This window comes from Polypterus senegalus, chromosome 11 (genome assembly GCF_016835505.1).
Source record: "Polypterus senegalus isolate Bchr_013 chromosome 11, ASM1683550v1, whole genome shotgun sequence".
NCBI classification, from domain to species: domain Eukaryota; kingdom Metazoa; phylum Chordata; class Cladistia; order Polypteriformes; family Polypteridae; genus Polypterus; species Polypterus senegalus.
Window position 1 is genome coordinate 76,514,287 of NC_053164.1, and position 18,713 is coordinate 76,532,999.

Genomic DNA, 18,713 nt, shown 5'->3' on the forward strand with positions numbered 1-18,713 from the left:
TTGGCCAGTAAATGACAACTCCAGGAGGCTTGAAGAGAAAAAGGCCAGAGGTTAGGCTAAAAACAGAGTGGTTTGGTTGGTCAATGTCACCTCGTGATGCTTCTCATTCAGTTTTGGCCATTCTGACATGAAGCTGGCACAGTGTGAATGTGCTCCATGGGCCACTAACACTGCGGCAACAGAAGATTCTTTAATAGATGTGACTTAATAGTCGGGCGGCGCGGTGGTAAAGTGGGTAGCACTGCTGCCACGCAGTTAGGAGACCCGTGGAATTTGCATGATCTCCCCGTGTCTGCATGGGTTTCCTCCGGATTCCTCCCACAATCCAAAGACATGCAGGTTAGGTGCATTGGCGTTTCTAAATTGTCCCTAGTGTGTGCTTAGTGTGTGGGTGTGTGCGTGTGCGTGCCCTACAGCCTGCCTGGGGTTTGTTTCCTGCCTTGTGCCCTGTGTTGGCTGGGATTGGCTCCAGTAGACCCCCGTGACCCTGTAGTTAGGATATAGTGGGTTGGATAATGGCTGGATGGATGGACTTAATAGTCATACTTTCATTGACACAAGAAGACTGAAGGTCACAATAAATGTGTCATTGTTGGACACTAGTTGGGAAAGCACAAAAAGGGCAGTGTTGGCATTTCGATTTCTGCTTTCTTTTTGATGAGGAGTTTAGATGTTCTTGATGGTTGCTTTTGATTTATACAGTATGCGCTTGGACCATTGTTCCTGTGGTTTTCCCTTCTGAAAGCTCAAAAGTTTGCAGTCGGAAAATACAGTAGAGCAACCTTAAAGGGTCTGTTGGGACTCTGCTTGATCCAAATGAACTTCACAATCGCGCCCTGCTATTGATCAGAAGACACTGTTACATAGTGCTCTTGTTGGATGCCACCATGCATACTTCTTGTCGTTGTTGGTAAACGTCTACATGTGCACCACAGAAGAACCCTTTTAGATTCAGCTGTTTAAGTCCCAGTCTAAGTCATTGTCTCAGATCACCCCTTCCTGCTTCCATATTCTTTACTTTTCAGGGTCTGTAATGTGTGAGGCTTTAGAATGTTTTTGTACCTGCATAGGTGGGGCAGAAATCTGGAGCCATTGTGGCCCCCAGAATTGCATTTGAAGAACCCTGCTTTGGATGAATACCCTCAAAGAGATATATGTAAATATTCATAAGACCCTTCTCATTGTTTGCTGTGAGTGCCTTAGGCTGTCGATTTTATTTTTTGTTTGGAAAGGGGTCATCTTTACTTCATGCAACCCCTAACACTGCTGCTGCTTTTTAATGTTACAAAAGATGGCCACAGTGTGCTTTTAAGTGCAAGTGTCTTTAAACATGTCCACTACCCCATCCCTGACAAATGCTGCACCTTCATATTCTGCACTCTGAAGTGTTAACACTGGGGGGGCTCCTCCTCCATGATTTTTAGCTAACTGTGTCCAGGCCGCTTTTGAAAGGCTTTCTGTGAGTTCACACCCGAGTGTCTTGAGAACGCACGGCTTCTTTACACTAAATGTGTGCTACTGTACATTGCTGACCTCAGCACCAGCAAATCACATTTGGTGGTCTTTTGTTTTCATATAGCACTTTACATGAAGACGTGCAGCAGTTCTCGATGAGCCTGAACCGCTTTAGCTGATATTGTGACCGAGCACGTGCCGTATATCTGAGTTTTGACAGACACAGACGGGCGATGGCGGTGAGAGCAGAGGCCTCGATTCCACCTGATTATCCTTCATTCAGTGGGGCTCCGCACCTGCAAAGCAAAGCAAACATTTTGTGACTCAACAGAAGGGATTATTTATATCAGACTGAAAATGAAGAATGGCTTTTCGGGCCATCTGGAGTTTGAAGGGAGGAGGGGGTGCTATGAGGGGAGGTTGTTCCTACAAAAAAGCTATGAAATATAAAGCAGTTAAAAAATATAAATATATCAGATGCTGGGAAATGCTGCAAATAGATGGGACATGAAGTACACCAATAAAATATTTTTCAAAACACAGTGTATTTTTCAATTTTGCGAGGCATAGTGAAGATCTCAGCAGTATATTTTTCAAATAATAAAACTACAACTAGGCTGGGCTGGCACAGTGCTTCATATTGCTGCCTCCCTGCTCCACAAGACTGGGTTTCAAATTCCTGCCTGCTCATCGCCTATGGTGGAGTCTTTTATTGGTGTCCATGCAACTGGTAGACCCAGCAGTGAAGCTACAAGGTGTCTTTTCACAAACCCGGCAATTTATTTGGTTTTTTTTTGCACACTCAATTCGATGTTAAGGGGATAAATGGACACAGGGCAGGAGCTGGGGCTCCATCAGACGACACATCCTGCACTTTATTGGAGTAGAAAAGGAAATTAGAGACCTTGGGATAAACCCCAAGAACCCAAGGAGAACACCTAAACATCATACAGCCAGTAATTAAACTGCAGCTTCTCCATTGATAACTGGCTGTGTATGGAGTGAGAAATCTGGCTTGGACTAGAAAGACAAAGTGCACAAAGGGTTTGATTTAATTTATGCATTCAATTATGTTGCAACAATTATTATAGCAGTTTGTTGTTATATTGAAATATTACATATTTGTAGACCTGAGCAAACAGTCCAAGCTGTGAAGAGAAATATATAACAAGAAATTGAAAGTGAATATCGTGGAGCTAAAGGCGTACGACACATACTGCGCGGTTGAGTGTTTATAAGTGATGTCTCACCAGTCCTGTTGGCAACAGCTTCATACAGATTGGCAGGGTCACAAATTCAGCCGCGTGTGTCTCCAAGTCTACAAAGGGCTCAGGGTGGCCGCTTTTAGCCACGACGCTTCCATCTCACAGAGCAGTCATAGCTCAGGACTCCTTCTCTGGCAGTTACACTTTGTTGGTCGCTTTCCGCATTAACGTTTGCAATGTGCCATCTTTTGGAATGTAACGGTATTTTGTAAAGCAGGTTTTGACAAAGGGCACTGCATTTTTCATTCAAACAGCTGGGGCAATGCAAACATTAGCACTGACGTTGAGCATCTTGTGCCAAGTGCTGTGTAATTTGAGGCAACAGGCCAACTGAAACTATGATTTAATAAAGGGAAGTGCATTAAAAATATGTAGAGAATAAATATGAATAATAGAAGGAGACCTAATCTCACTTGAGTCCTTCAAATAATCTGGTGGTCTGCCCTCATTAATGAGCAGGAATAAACTGTGTAAATAAATGACAAATTTCCATAACAGCGAGGAACACGGCTTGGAGGAAACAGTTTACGGCACCTTGATAACTGGAAAGAGCAGATGGGTGATTGGGGGCTCTAAGCGGACTGTGGATGTGGTGACCGTGATTAGAGTGGGCTTAGATGACTTTCCAGCAGTCGCTGGTGGAGACAACAGGGGGTTGAGTGGGCTCTGAGGCAATCTTAGAGGGTGGCTGGGAGAGAGCCAGGAAGACTGGGATTCTTGCTGTCTTATGTCTGCTGATTTACTGATGAAGAGGACCAGAAAGGATGGGAAGTTCTCTGGCAAAAGAAGAAAATAAGGATAACTGGAAATTTACAGTGGTGTGAAAAACTATTTGCCCCCTTCCTGATTTCTTATTCTTTTGCATGTTTGTCACACAAAATGTTTCTGATCATCAAACACATTTAACCATTAGTCAAATATAACACAAGTAAACACAAAATGCAGTTTTTAAAGGATGGTTTTATTATTTAGGGAGAAAAAATCCAAACCTACATGGCCCTGTGTGAAAAAGTGATTGCCCCCTGAACCTAATAACTGGTTGGGCCACCCTTAGCAGCAATAACTGCAATCATGCATTTGCGATAACTTGCAATGAGTCTTTTACAGCGCTCTGGAGGAATTTTGTCCCACTCATCTTTGCAGAATTGTTGTAATTCAGCTTTATTTGAGGGTTTTCTAGCATGAACCGCCTTTTTAAGGTCATGCCATAGCATCTCAATTGGATTCAGGTCAGGACTTTGACTAGGCCACTCCAAAGTCTTCATTTTGTTTTTCTTCAGCCATTCAGAGGTGGATTTGCTGGTGTGTTTTGGGTCATTGTCCTGTTGCAGCACCCAAGATCGCTTCAGCTTGAGTTGACGAACAGATGGCGGACATTCTCCTTCAGGATTTTTTGGTAGACAGTAGAATTCATGGTTCCATCTATCACAGCAAGCCTTCCAGGTCCTGAAGCAGCAAAACAATCCCAGACCATCACACTACCACCACCATATTTTACTGTTGGTATGATGTTCTTTTTCTGAAATGCTGTGTTCCTTTTACGCCAGATGTAACGGACATTTGCCTTCCAAAAGTTCAACTTTTGTCTCATCAGTCCACAAGGTATTTTCCCAAAAGTCTTGGCAATCATTGAGATGTTTCTTAGCAAAATTGAGACGAGCCCTAATGTTCTTTTGCTTAACAGTGGTTTGCGTCTTGGAAATCTGCCATGCAGGCCGTTTTGCCCAGTCTCTTTCTTATGGTGGAGTCGTGAACACTGACCTTAATTGAGGCAAGTGAGGCCTGCAGTTCTTTAGACGTTGTCCTGGGGTCTTTGTGACCTCTCGGATGAGTCGTCTCTGCGCTCTTGGGGTAATTTTGGTCGGCCGGTCACTCCTGGGAAGGTTCACCACTGTTCCATGTTTTTACCATTTGTGGATAATGGCTCTCACTGTGGTTCGCTGGAGTCCCAAAGCTTTAGAAATGGCTTTATAACCTTTACCAGACTGATAGATCTCAATTACTTCTGTTCTCATTTGTTCCTGAATTTCTTTGGATCTTGGCATGATGTCTAGCTTTTGAGGTGCTTTTGGTCTACTTCCCTGTGTCAGGCAGCTCCTATTTAAGTGATTTCTTGATTGAAACAGGTGTGGCAGTAATCAGGCCTGGGGGTGGCTACGGAAATTGAACTCAGGTGTGATACACCGCAGTTAGGTTATTTTTAACAAGGGGCAATTACTTTTTCACACAGGGCCATGTAGGTTTGGATTTTTTCTCCCTAAATAATAAAAACCATCATTTAAAAACTGCATTTTGTGTTTACTTGTGTTATATTTGACTAATGGTTAAATGTGTTTGATGATCAGAAACATTTTGTGTGACAAACATGCAAAAAAATAAGAAATCAGGAAGGGGGCAAATAGTTTTTCACACCACTGTATGTATTTATATATTTTATTCTCAAACTCATTCGCTGTTTTTAAGGATCTATTTATTAAAGAATATTTATTTGAACTTCGCAATGGCACTTTGGATTATTTCCTTTTAAACTCCTTGCACTGTAACTGTTGTTGGGTCCTCCGTTTCCTTTGTCCATCATTGGTTACAAGCTGCCGATGGGTCTGGTATTAGATGGTGACCATGGCTGTGAGCACAGAACACCACAACCATCACTTCATTTAATGAGGAAATTTTAAAAGAAAGTTCAGCTGTGTGCACTGCCTCAGCGCTTGTCCACTTCTGTGACAACCTTTCACCCACAGTTGGAAATACAGAAGGTGTTTTTTGTAAATTCTAAACTTTTGCTGCTTCATCAGTAAGTTTTGTTGCTTTAATTTTCCAGTGGTACCTTGTGTCCCATAGGTTCCATTATAAAATGCAAGGACTGGCTTTTTTTAAATTTAAAGAAAACTCTAAACTTTAGAAAACAGTTTTGCATGGCAAATTCATATAAACCATGTTTGTGAATAAATAACTTCAATCTGAAGAATTCCAAACTTATCCTTTAATAAATTACACAGATGTTCACTCTTTACAGTAAAACTGTACTGGGTACAGCTGGAAGGCCAGGCACACTGAAGATGTCACATGTTTTCACTCCTTTTTCGTGTTTAGATCAGTACCCTGTAGACTCCATTTTAAAAAATACTTCACTTAACATCATTTTCTGTGGTGAAATAATGCATAACATGACTGTCAAAAGAATAACTAACTTGAAAAACACCGCACTTATGTTTAAAGCTTTTCAAGAAGAATAGTGCTCCTGTACATACAACATGAAACCAGAGGTCTGTCCGTCTGTCTGTCTGCTGATGACATTGAAATAAAGGTGTCTCTTACTACCTTAATCATCTAAACAGGGCCTTTGGAAGCAGTGAGCCTTCAGAACAGCTTCAGTGAGCCTCAGCGTAGATTCTGAGAGTGTCTGGGAATGTATTGGAGAGCGGAGGCGACCATTATTCAAAGATAATTGACATCATTCTTGTTTTCATAGTACTGAAAAGCCATCTCTCCATAAGATCCCATACTTTTTATGCAGGCCACTACCATTAGGAATATGAGCACAATCCCTCAGAACAGACTTAAATGTATCGGCGCATACTTCAGCTGCTACAAGTGGACCCGAACCTCACCCAGAAAGTGAACCCCACAACACACCAGAATAGCCACAACTGCTCTCTGTTTGAAACCTTTGGTGAGAACTTCATATGTCGAAGTGCATGAAGCACACAAACCCCTTAGGAACACTCCCAGTGGCTGGCTGCATCTATCCCTCAAACAATTCAGAAGGTCAAAGCTGGTCCTACCCCACACTAGATACATTAGGTGTGCCAAATAAAGTAGCCACTATACACTCACTAAGCAAATCATTATAAATGCTGTACTAACACTGGGTATGGATTCATTTTGTTTTCAAAACAGCTTCAAATCTTCATGGCACGAATTCTCAAGATGTTGGAAACACTCTTTTGAGACTGTGGTGTGTGTCGGTTGCACATTCATCTCCTGTTCTACCAAGTCCCAAAGGTTTTTTATTGGACTCAGGTCTGGTGACTGGGAAGAAAACTGAACTCATTTCCAGGTTCACAAAACCAGTTTGAGAGGACTTTTGCTTTATGACATAGTACTGTGACGATGTGGGTTCTGGCTCCACACTCCCATTTGATATTTGGAAGCCCTTGAACCCTACACTGTCGATAATGTTAGCGAGTGAGCTAGTCAGTGAAGGCAACAAATTAAGCAAGGGGATGGTAAAAAGTGCAACAGTGCTTTTATTAAAACAGTCAACAAAAACAGTGTTCAAATAAAGTGCAGTGCTTTTCAAAGTCTTGTAAATAAATAATCCATAAAAGAAAATGTGAAGGTTAAAACCACTACAAAAAACAATCTTTTAAAAACGAGGTTAAAACGTTCTTATGGAAGCAGTCTTTAAAAACCAACAACAAACCCGGAGCCTTCTTTTAAAACTAGCGTCTCTCTTGCTTCACCCATCTGGGCCCCGCAACAAGGGAGACGTGCTCTCTCTTTGCAGCTGACCTTTACAATATCTGCTTCTCCTGCTACTTGTCAGTTGCCTTACCAATCCTTGGCTCTGGTCGGCTCCCCCTGACAGTGACTTGGGAATTCCACTGCGACCACCACGTCTCAAGACCCGACTCCCGCTACCTTCCGCGGAGAGTACTGCACCTTCCCGGTCACTCCCGCCCTTCAAAACAAACACTGCGGGAGCGACCACAACTTCTCCCAGGTGTTGGCCAAACACCCAGGCTGCCTTCAACTGCCTGCAAGCTTTCACTCACTTGCTCGCTTCCTGCTGCACTGATTTGCTCTCTCTCTCCTTACTGCTTCCTGCTGCCAACCTCCGTTTCCTTCTCTTTACTTTCCTTCACTTCCCTCTCCAACCAACTCGCGCTTCTTTTATAATGCGAGTGGCCATATCAGCTGCAGCATATTAGCCACAGGAACAATCACGGATGTGGGCAGTTCCTCACCTGTGCACTCGGTGAGAAATGCCCACACCACTGATCGCCCCGTGGCTTGCTATGGCCCAACACCCCCTCGCTAAGCTGCCGCGAGGGCGGTGATTATTTATTTAAAATGGCCTTTGCTAAACGAGCTGTGGACCCACAACACCAAACGTACATTATCATTAGAAGATGACTACATTGTAGCCATGAAGAGATACACACAGTCAGCAGCAATCCTCAAATAGACTGTGGCATTCAAGAGGCAACTGATTAATATTAACAGGCCCATCTGTGCCAGTAAAATATTCCCCCCACCATTACACCACCACCACAAACCTGTACTGAAGACACGGAAGGTTGGGTGCACAAAGTCATACTGTTGTGTTTTGTCTTGGTAGAATAATACAGTATATTACTCTACTTTCCCCTTTTTGTATTATTAACATGTAGCCTTTGTCAGAATGCCTCAAATCTCCCAGACTTACCACTGCTTCTTAAGGTACTGTACCATATAACTTCTCCCACCCTTCCCTTCTACATGTATAACCTCAGGCAATTAGGTGTAGTAAAAGACAAGCAGGAGTTAAGTTATAACTTACATAATGTATTATTGACAATATTCAAAAATAATAACAATATGCAAAGAACATTTGAATATTGGCAACCATACAACCTGATAAATGGTGATGTGTAGTTTCAGGCGGCACACAGACTTGTTAGTTTATCAAAATGTCTCTAGTTAAGGCATCATTTTTGGTCAGCTTTTTTCAGAACAGGCCACATGCATGTCTCAATATGGCTGCCGAGCTGTGCTCTTCATTGTGTTGTCCTTTTCAGTTCATGGTTTGAGATGATCTTTCATCAGTTTAGTGAGAGAGAGAGGGGGTGAGGTAAAGCAAGCAAATTTATACTTTTTCTGTCCAACCCCTAGAGCCAATATGGCATTGTGGTACTTAAAGGCTTCTGATACAAGCCAATTCCAAAAAGCCATACTTCAGACCAATGGGGGAATAGAACACCTTCACACCTGCCCTCCAAACCATATGTTATTTAAAGCTTGGCAGTTAGGCAGCCTGGCTTTCCTGTGGGGGTTGACTGAGAGACTTTAGCAGAGAAATATTAGCCAAACTTGTTTGAGACACTTTCTACCAACCCTGTCGTAAAATTACAAACAGACTCAGTCCTAAAAGGGGGAAGGGGTTCTTAAACCATCAAACCATTGCTGTTATTATCTATAATGTAACACTAATATTACATTACTTTGCCTAAGTTACAAATAAAGACATACAAAATATTTATCAACTTGTATGCAAAATTTCACATCACATGTTGGCACCCATTTCTGACTCAACCATGTGTGTGACTCAGTAGAAATCGAGATTCATCAGACCAGGATCCATTATTTCAGTTTTCAACCATCCGGTGTACTGCTGCATGTTCTTTCTGAACAATTCAACCTTCGTTTTGTAAATGTACAAAATATTTTCCCCGTAGTGTTGCGGAATTTTAAGGAACTTTAAGCATGCAGGACCATTTTTTATTTTTTTGTGGAGAGTAGTGCCTTCCTACTTGATGCCCTGCCATGGACATTGTGTGCCTGTTCAGTGTTTTGCATATGGTAAACTGATAGATAGAGATGTTAACCTGTTCCATCAGTTCCTTCAAGTCTTTAGCTTTTACTCTAGGGTTCTTTTTTACTTCATTATTGTGTGTTTCGAGTCACTTGGTTGTGTACCCACTTCTATGGAAAATATACCCGCATCACTCAGTATTCACCATTTATACACAGTTTGTCTCTCTTTGGACTTAGAAATGTTTACATTCACACTATATATATTATGCCAAGAGGGCAACAGAGATTGAAGAGAACTGAGAGAAGAAGATGTAGTCAAAAGACGAAGCAAAGGTCAGAATAATAAGATCAAAATAACAAATACCAATGCCACGAACACAAGGCAAAATCAAGTCAAAAAAGAAAAAGCCAAAAAAAAATCAAGAATTTAAATGACAAAGAAGTGTCTTGGAAACCTTTTAAGTTTGATGAGGAAGTGATTTGTGATTATCAGGGTCAAGACCTCTGAGGCCACGCCCCTACCAGGAACAACAGAAATCAACATGACGCCATTGGAAGAAAACAAAACTGGTGACAGAAAGAAATGAAACTCTAAATGAAGTGTATATAAAAATGAATAAAGCTTGAGATCCAAGCAAGCCAAAAAGCAATAATAAATTTAGAAAATCTCCAGCAACCTGACATGTAACCCTTTGCAGCAAATCAAGAATTCTTGATTGTTGATCTTTCAAGATCTCTTTTTTGCAAGGCATACTTCAGTATATACTTCTTATGAATAACAAATTCTAAATGTTTGAATCATTTTTTAGGTAAAAGTATCTCTACAGCACACCTCCAGTCTCATTCCATTGATTGGACTCCACTTAGCTTTTGTTGCTGTCACCAGCCTAGGGCTTCACATGGTTTTTCTGGCCTACACTCTGAATGGTTGAATGATGTATTTAATACATACAAGAATAATGCAAAAATGTGTGTGTTATTAATTAAACAAGACTGTGGGTTCATTATTATAGCTTAGATGAAGTTCAGACTATATTTTAAGACAAATTTATATATAAATATGTTTCTTTCCAAAGGGTTCACATACTTTTTTGACACTGTATTTGCAACAGGCAGGATTACATCTTTAATGGCTTTGGTGTTAGGAGATCCATAAAGCTGCACAAAAAGCAACTCAAGTGGTAATGAAACCATGGATGAGGAGCTAATATTACAATCAAACTTCATTACCCCGCTAGATGCCACACAGTTTTATATTGATGACCCTGCAACTGGATGCGAGCTTAACTGTGGTCCAGGTAAATAAAAGGGGGGATTTTCAAAGAAAGCTGGGCATCATCTGCTCATGAGGCTTTGTTTTTCAATAATATAGACATTCCAAAAAAGCAGGCAAAGAATCAGAATTGTGAGGAGCTGCATTACAGAAGGTAAAGAAAACCAAAATCTGACAAGGGGACATTAGAGGACAGCCAGAAGAAGTGTGCTTGTGGTGGACATTCCCAGCTAGAATAGAACAGATATACATCATCAAAATCCATCTTACTACAGCATTTACTGAAGCCACTCACCGGCTGGGGTCCAGGGGGAGTGGGCACCAATCTCAGCAACATCTGCTTGAGCTCAGGAAAAGCTGTAACAAAAAAAAGTAACAAAATTCAGAAATATGAGGGAGAAACAAGAAGAATTTTGAATTAAAGGACAATGTTGTCATGCGCTCCTATAGAAGATGCACTCTTAGTATTGCACAGGTTTTATCAACAATTACAGAAGGGAGAAAAAAAAATGCTTAGGACATAAAAAATAGAATTTGTTACAAAAGTTTTTTGACAGCATTGGTATCTGAGGTCTACAGCAATGGAAGATGCACAGTAAATATGACAGAAGTGGCAGGTGGACGAGATGCCATTTTCAAATATTACTGCACAGGACAGAGCCAATTGAGAAAGTGAAATGTAATAATATTGGAGATTTAGAAATTGTATTTCTTGCTACCAATTTTGAAGTGAAAGACTGAATTCTATTGAAAAAATAAATAAATAAATAAATAAAATGCTTTCAATTACAGTTTGATCAGGCAGGGCCCTGTGCACATCAGGGGTCTCATGGGCTTCGATTGTAGCTAACAGTTCTATGGCCTTCACACTGGAGACTGCTATTAGTCGTGATTAATTAAATCACAATGTCTAAATTGGAAACTATAGTGCCACATTTTGAGTTGGCATTGTATGAATGATTGAAAAAGGCTTACAATTACAAAGGCCTCGTGAAATGGGCTTGAGTGATTCACACATCTAGAGAGGTGGGCCGAGGGGGCTTCAGCATGGGAGATGCAAGGGCTGCACTGCTATGTGAAGAGAACAAATAAAAAACTGTCGTGTAGGTCAAAAACCCGAGGCTTTAGATTTAAATGACTGCTCCAAAATAATTAATTAATTGCCTTCATTACTAACACGTGGCTAATCCTGTTTTTATTTTTTTGCAGTCAACAATAACAACAACATATAGACGTACACATAAACAGGATGTCATCTAAAGTCATCTCTTGCACAGTATGTAACGCAAACACACACAAAAACAGGCAAAGATATGAGAATACGATAAAGAGGCCAAGCGCATTATTTCAGCACATTCTGGTATGCAGCTGCCATCTCTCTGAGCTTCAATGGAGGATATTTAAACGCAGCTCACCACGGAAAATTCCTGTACAGCTAGTCAGCCGATTTCAATCCAATTAAGCAGGCCTTCCATATCCTCAAGAGAAAACATAAGGGGACAAGCCCCCCAAACAGTCAGGAGCTGAAGACGGCTGCATAAGATGCCTTACGGAGGACAACCAGAGAAGATCCTCAGCACCTGGTGAGGTCTATGAATCGCAGACTTCAAGCAGTCATTGAATGCTGGGGATATGCAGCAAATTACTAAACACGACTGCTTTAATACACAAACATAATGGGGCACTGAAATGAGAGGACTGTGTATGAAAAGTGCTGTCATTTCTACATGGTGTGACCAAAATGTATGCAAATACCCTTAAAAGAAAGTTTGCTATGTGCACATTAATCACATCTGAATTGATTGATTTGTAATTTGAAACTGTGCAGCAGATCAAGAAGAAATGGAGCTTCGTTCCAAACATTATGGAGGGCACTGTAGGCGGCCCTCTATTAGTCAAAATGAAAGCAAAAAAACAAAAGTTCTCCATGGCCATTTTCTCTGCTGGCTCTACAGATATAACCCAGTGCAGATATCCACAGGAAACAGCAATCATCATTAAAAACACACACAATATCAACAATGAAGGCCTTTTGAATTCAATTCACTGATTATTGTTCCATCTTTGGCTGGCTACTTACTGAGCATTGAAGTTCAATCTCAAAATTTCCAGCTTTAACAATATCCCAAGGAATACAGTGCAGTTTTTGTTATTTCTTCGCAACTCCAGGTAGAAGAAATTTTTAAATTAACATCCACGGAAGTTTGCTTGTTAGCGGCGCCTTCCACCCCGTCATATGGGACTTCTTCTGCAGTCCACTGAAAAACGTCATGGTGGCCATGCGCCTCACAGATTACGTTTGTTCAGTTTGCTGAAGTTCTTAGGTGGGACACTTAACTGGTGTGGTGTTAACTCCTTTCATTGTCAACCAGCCATGTTTGGAACACTTGATTTCTGACAAAGCTAAACTTAACTTGTTGCAGTGGTCTGTAATAACATGAAGATCAAATATTTTAGTTATACAGTGACATGTGCCATTAAACCTGATGAATAACATGAAACGTAAAATTCCACATTTTAATTCTTAGACTTTTACTTGGGACAATGGGTGTCATATATTCCTCTCACAAACTGGATGGCAACATTCCCCTGGTGGAGCTCCTGTTTGTACAACTGCAGGCTGCCTGCTAAGGTGCAAGATTTCGAAGGACGCCAGTTTTGATGGAGAAGCTATCTCGCTGTACATTTAGATATTACAGCTTCTGCAAACCATTTTCCATCTTTTTCTTGGATTACAGCTTCATCAGTCTACTAAGGCTTACAGTTCTTTTGGGGATTTATGTTCTTTGTTACATCCTGGGAACTGTTAGTGTGGATTGTCCATTTGGTGTTGTTGTCACACCAAGTGCTTTCCTGTCACCACCATTCTACACTGGACATTTATGGTTTATGGTAGGACAGATTTATTACTTTTGCAAAGGGCTGTTCACTTGGACTGTTTTTCATAATTTGCAGTTTGCAGTATGTAGGCTGCCATGAGTTATGTGGATGGCTTCTTGTAAACGGCTGCATATCTACTACAACATTCAGTTGTATGCACGGGACGTCACTCAAAGTGCCTAACAGGATTAGTTACAAGAAAAGAAAAACAAATTAAAATTAGATGAGAATAGCAATAAATAAATTACATACAAAAATGCATAATTAAATGAGACAGATATAAAATTAATAGAGAAGTTGAGTACTTATGTACAGAATTGTTTATTTAAGTCTCTAAAGATGACCCTGATGATAGAAAAAAAATTCAAAATAAACTGGAAGAAAAAAAAATTTGCAGGGTTCCTAAGACCACCCAGAACCCCAAACACGGGCATACCACCTAATATGATGTATTTAAGTCATTCCTTGTTGTTTCTTAAGTTTCATCCTTGGGGTTTCAATGCAATGGGTCTCGTCGACAGTTGGGGTATCCGCTTTCATTCAGACATCACTGGTGGCTGAACAGGACTTTGATCAGGCGGTGGTGCAGAGAACAAGCAGAGAAGAAAACAGAGAGAAGTAGAGAACAGTACTGATTGCAAATCCATGAAGAATATGATAATTCTATGCATATCTAGTCTAGTAAAATGTAGCCATGAAAAAGTGAAATTTAAAAAGGTGTTTTCAGTTTTTTTTTTTTAAAATGATTCACGGTGTTAGCCTGGCGTAACTCTTTTGGCACAGTATTCCAGACCTTTGGTGTGTACGAGCAAATGGCAGCCTCATCACTTCATTTGAGTTTGGCTCTTGGAATGACAAGCAGACCACCATTAGAAGATCTAAGGTTATGACTTGGAGTGTAGGGGTGACAGGCATTGCACAATATAGCAAAGGCTTTAAACACCATTAGTAGTATTTTAAAGTCAGCGCTAAATGACACAGGTAACCAATGTAACAATGCTAGTACTGGTGTTGTGTTCAAATTTACTTTTTCTGTTTAAGATTTTTCCTGCTGCATTCTGAATTAGCTGCAATTGATTGATGTCTTTCTTAGGTAGTCCAGTTAAGAGAGCATTACAGTAACCTATTCAACAAAAAACAAGTGTTAAGTGTTTTCAGCATCTGGCAGTGTAATAAGAGGTCTAATTTTCACAATGACTTTTTAATGAAAAAATGCATTCCTAGTAATCTGTTAAATATGAACGTTTCAAAGTTTAGCATAGCATAAAACCCAAATAAAACACTATTAATTCAGTGTAATTCTGCACATCCCAGGACAGCTAAAATGTGAATACACATCCATGTACTTTTGATCAATTTGTCACTTCTTATAGTGAAGCCCTGCAACAAAGGATCTGAAAGACGGCTGCCCACGGAAATACTAACAAAACAAAAAAAAAAAACAAACATAGCAAAAGCAAAACTGGGACAAGAGAAAAAAAAAAAAAACAACTTGTAACACTCGTCACAAAATGCAAGAGACAAAGATGGAAATGAAGGCTGCAGGTGAACTTTGGGCAGATGAGCTTCATAGTCAGACAGAGCTGCATGAGCTTTTGATGGCAGAGCAGCCAACCTGCAAAGTGTTACATTATCTGTGCTTCAAACAATTTTGAGTATCAAACTGCCACAACAGGGGGGCTAAGCAGTTGTAACAAAGCCCCTGGTTACTTTTGTATGGCTCTCCATTCCTGTGGTTCATTTGTGAAAGCCTCTCCAGAAATCATCTGCCTGTATAATTGGGTTTTACATTTCAGGAGCATTCAGCATCAGGCCTGACCAGGAGGAGGCAGTTAGTACTAAATTAATTTTGTTTTCATTAACTTCATCTGTCGGGTTGGCTTTAATTTCGGAGCACTTGGAAGGTATACTTACAGTTCTTGAAGTGAAATGAAGCAAGTCTACAACACTTTCATTATTAAGAGAGAGACTGACATGATGTTAACAAAATAAACAGTTCCTTATTAAAAACAAGGGAATGTGAAGAAATCAGTTCTTCTCAGAAGATGAAATAAAGGGAGTTCTGTGAATAAATACACTGGAAAGCTCATCAACAATTTACAGTTAGCTTATGAGAATTTTTTTATGAGGAAATAAAAAGAGAAGAGTTCTATCCACCCTTGTCCAGGCTGCTAGAAGAGTCAAGATCAAAAACGCACCAACAATCCACAGTCCTACTCCTTTTTCCAGTCACCATCTTTGCAGACATCTTCCAAAACTCAAAATATCTAAAGTTCATCATATTTATCCTCACTACGGTATGCACTAAGGGATAAATCAGAAAAATACATCCCCTCCAATCCTTGTTCTGGCAGCTCATGAATTCCTCGGTGCAATTTCCACCACAACATACTCTGCTGTCCTTCTTATGCACCATTGGGATTCCTGCAATTCCAACAATCTTAAAGGACAACTTGTCCAACTTCCTCCAAGTACCAAGCGCACCTCACGTAGTCAGCTCTGCATGTAGCAACCTCAGAAGGAAGCTTTCAAATCCGATTGTGGTGCTTAGCTGATTGCTCACTCGTGTGCAAATGTGAGCGGTTCAGGCAGGTTCCTCATTCACACCTCGGAGTGGGCGGTGAGTCACATCTGCACCCATTCAGGCAGAATAAAGGAACCTGCATGGCAGAGAAGGAGAAGAATGGAGGTTAAAGAGAATGAAGAAAGAAAGAAAGAAGGTGATGGGCTTTTAAGCTGTCTCCAACAACAGGCAGCTTCACACTAATCGAAGTACAGTCGACCCTTGACATATGAACAACTTGATTTACGACCAAAATTTTTGTTGTGATTTACAACCAACATCTTGCGTTACGACCCGAATGTGGTCACATGTATCCACTTGTGCGATTGTAAACAAACACCTGAGAGCGTTCATAAGCGTCAGTCGGAGCCCAGATACATGCGTTGGTGGACGTAATTTTGGTCAGTGCAGTGATTTATATATATATATATATATATATATATATATATATATATATAATTCACTAAGACCATGGCAAGCAAGACGCATAATTGCTAAGGAAGGAAGAGAAGGTAACGAAGGTAAAGGAAGCGATTGTTAAGGGATGTTAGCCAGCAGGCTGGCGCGGCACATGATGATGTCATCAGGCGGAGTCAGCACCGGCTTGCTTTGGAGTGCATTACAGCAGTTCACAACACAGCCAGCTTTGAACTGAGTGCTCAACTACTGTCATTATTAACTTGAGAAACAGCGATCAAAATCGAAACGAAGAAGGAAATTGTGCTGAAATATGAGAGTGGCGTTCGTGACCGATCTCGCTAATATGTACAGCATGTCGAAATCCACCATCACGACAATTTTACAAAGAAAAGATTTGCATAAGGAGGCTCCTTCTAAACAATAACTACCTTCCGTTTCATTCTCCTCCTCCTCTCGTCCTGCAGCCCAAAGATGTCAAATTAAATGGTGAGTACAGTATGAAATTGTTGTTTCTGGTAGGCTAGGCACTTTTTATAAATTTTTGGTTAGTACATTAGAAAAATTATTGGTGTTTTGGTAAATTATGCACATTACACAACCCTTTTTAAATATGAAAAGGTTAAGTAAGTGTTGCTGTGGGAGGTTCGGAGCGCATTATGGGTATTTCCATTATTTCTTATGGGAAAAATAGTCTTGACTTACAACCAACTTGAGTTACAACCAGCCCTCGCGAACGAATTGAGTTCGTAAGTCAAGGGTCCACTGTACAGCATCCTTCATGACAGTTGTCTGACTCAAACACTACACAAAACAGCAATGCAAGGGAACATCTCCAAACCGCGTAAACCCCTCAGGGTCAGCACTGGCAACACTGAACAGAGGAAAAATGTGATGTGCACATCAAAACAATCAATCAGGCAAAAAGAAAAAAAACTTTTTAGCTATGCAACTTATTTCACAACCACCTGCTATCACTTTCCCAAACTAAAATCGCTTTCTGAGGTACAAAAAATGTACTTAAAATCAGGTCCTGCAGAGCCTAGCAGCAGAATGCAGGGCTCAGCGTTAATCTGCCGTGAGACTACAGTTGAAAGCTGAGGTAGGATACTCCAAAGTATCCCAGCAGCACAACCAATGATCTTCATATTTCTCACTTTTGACCTGATGTCCTTTTTTAAACCTAAACTTTATAAGATGAACAATGGCATTCACAGGATGGGAGCCAGGACAAATATGGGGTTTTACTTTTTTCATTTTCTCGTATACAAAGTATAGCAAAAGTATTGGAATCATCCAAAAATTTGACTTTGATGAATCTCAACGTTTTAGACCTTCCTACAATTTTTGGTATTATGTCTGTGTGCGTGCGTGCGTATAAACACGATAACATAAGAATGCTTTCACTTACATCAACCAAATTTTGCATACAATTATTAGGTACAAAACATGGATTTCTATAAACTTTTGGATTATTTCCGCTAACCAGAAGTGGTACTTTACCTGAAACGTTTCCCCAAAAATAATACAAATTTGATAATATAATATTATAGTAAAGCACCACATTCTAAGTATTTTTTGTTGCTTTGCATTATTTCAAAAAACAACCGAACTTAATAGCAATTTTCAATTTGACGTTAAAATGCTAATACAATTATATTTGAGAATGTTTTTGCATTACGTAAATGATTTTTGTACAAGTATTACATTACACTCATTACTAAAGTCTCTTGCAACTTTTGATCAACTTCCGCTTACTGAAAGTGATAATTTACCTGAATTGTTTGCCAAATTAAAATGATCATGCCAAATGTTTTATTAATGCAGCTGCAGAGTCCGATTTATTCAACTTTACTTTTATAATAATTGTTCAATATATTATTCATTTGATTTATTGTTGATTGTTCTTTAATGTACATATTATAAAAATATAATCATTGTCTTGCAGTTTACTCCTCAAAAATCTATTCCCATATCTGAGCATACGAGAAAATCTATGGGAGACCACTCCCGATTTTTTTTAAACATTGCTGCTCCTATTAATTTTGCAAATGACCACCCAGATAATTGTTTGGCACCTAAAACTGATCCTTTCAGTGAGACAATGCATCCTAATTTATTCCCACCCCACATCAAGCAGGACGTTTCAAAACAATCCAACTTCTCACTAATGCAATTAAAATGAATATTTGTCTCAATCGGGCAGCATGGTGGCACAGCAGTAGCGCTACTGACCACCAGGGTTCACATCCAGAGTCCTCCCTCCATGGAGTTTGCTTGTTCTCTCCCTGTGTCTGTGTGGGTTTCCTCCCACAGTCCAAACACATACTGCTTAGGTGGA

At 40.3% G+C, this 18,713-nt stretch overlaps 1 long non-coding RNA gene across 1 annotated transcript; it reads right to left on the reverse strand.

Annotated features, from left to right (window-relative positions):
* Positions 1-462: 462 nt before the first annotated feature.
* LOC120539786 lies at positions 463-12,720 on the reverse strand. The gene is made up of 3 exons (XR_005635680.1): positions 12,593-12,720; positions 10,808-10,869; positions 463-1,751 (listed from the first exon to the last, which is right to left on the reverse strand). It is a non-coding gene; the product is annotated as an uncharacterized LOC120539786 (long non-coding RNA).
* Between the last annotated feature and the right edge of the window lie 5,993 nt (positions 12,721-18,713).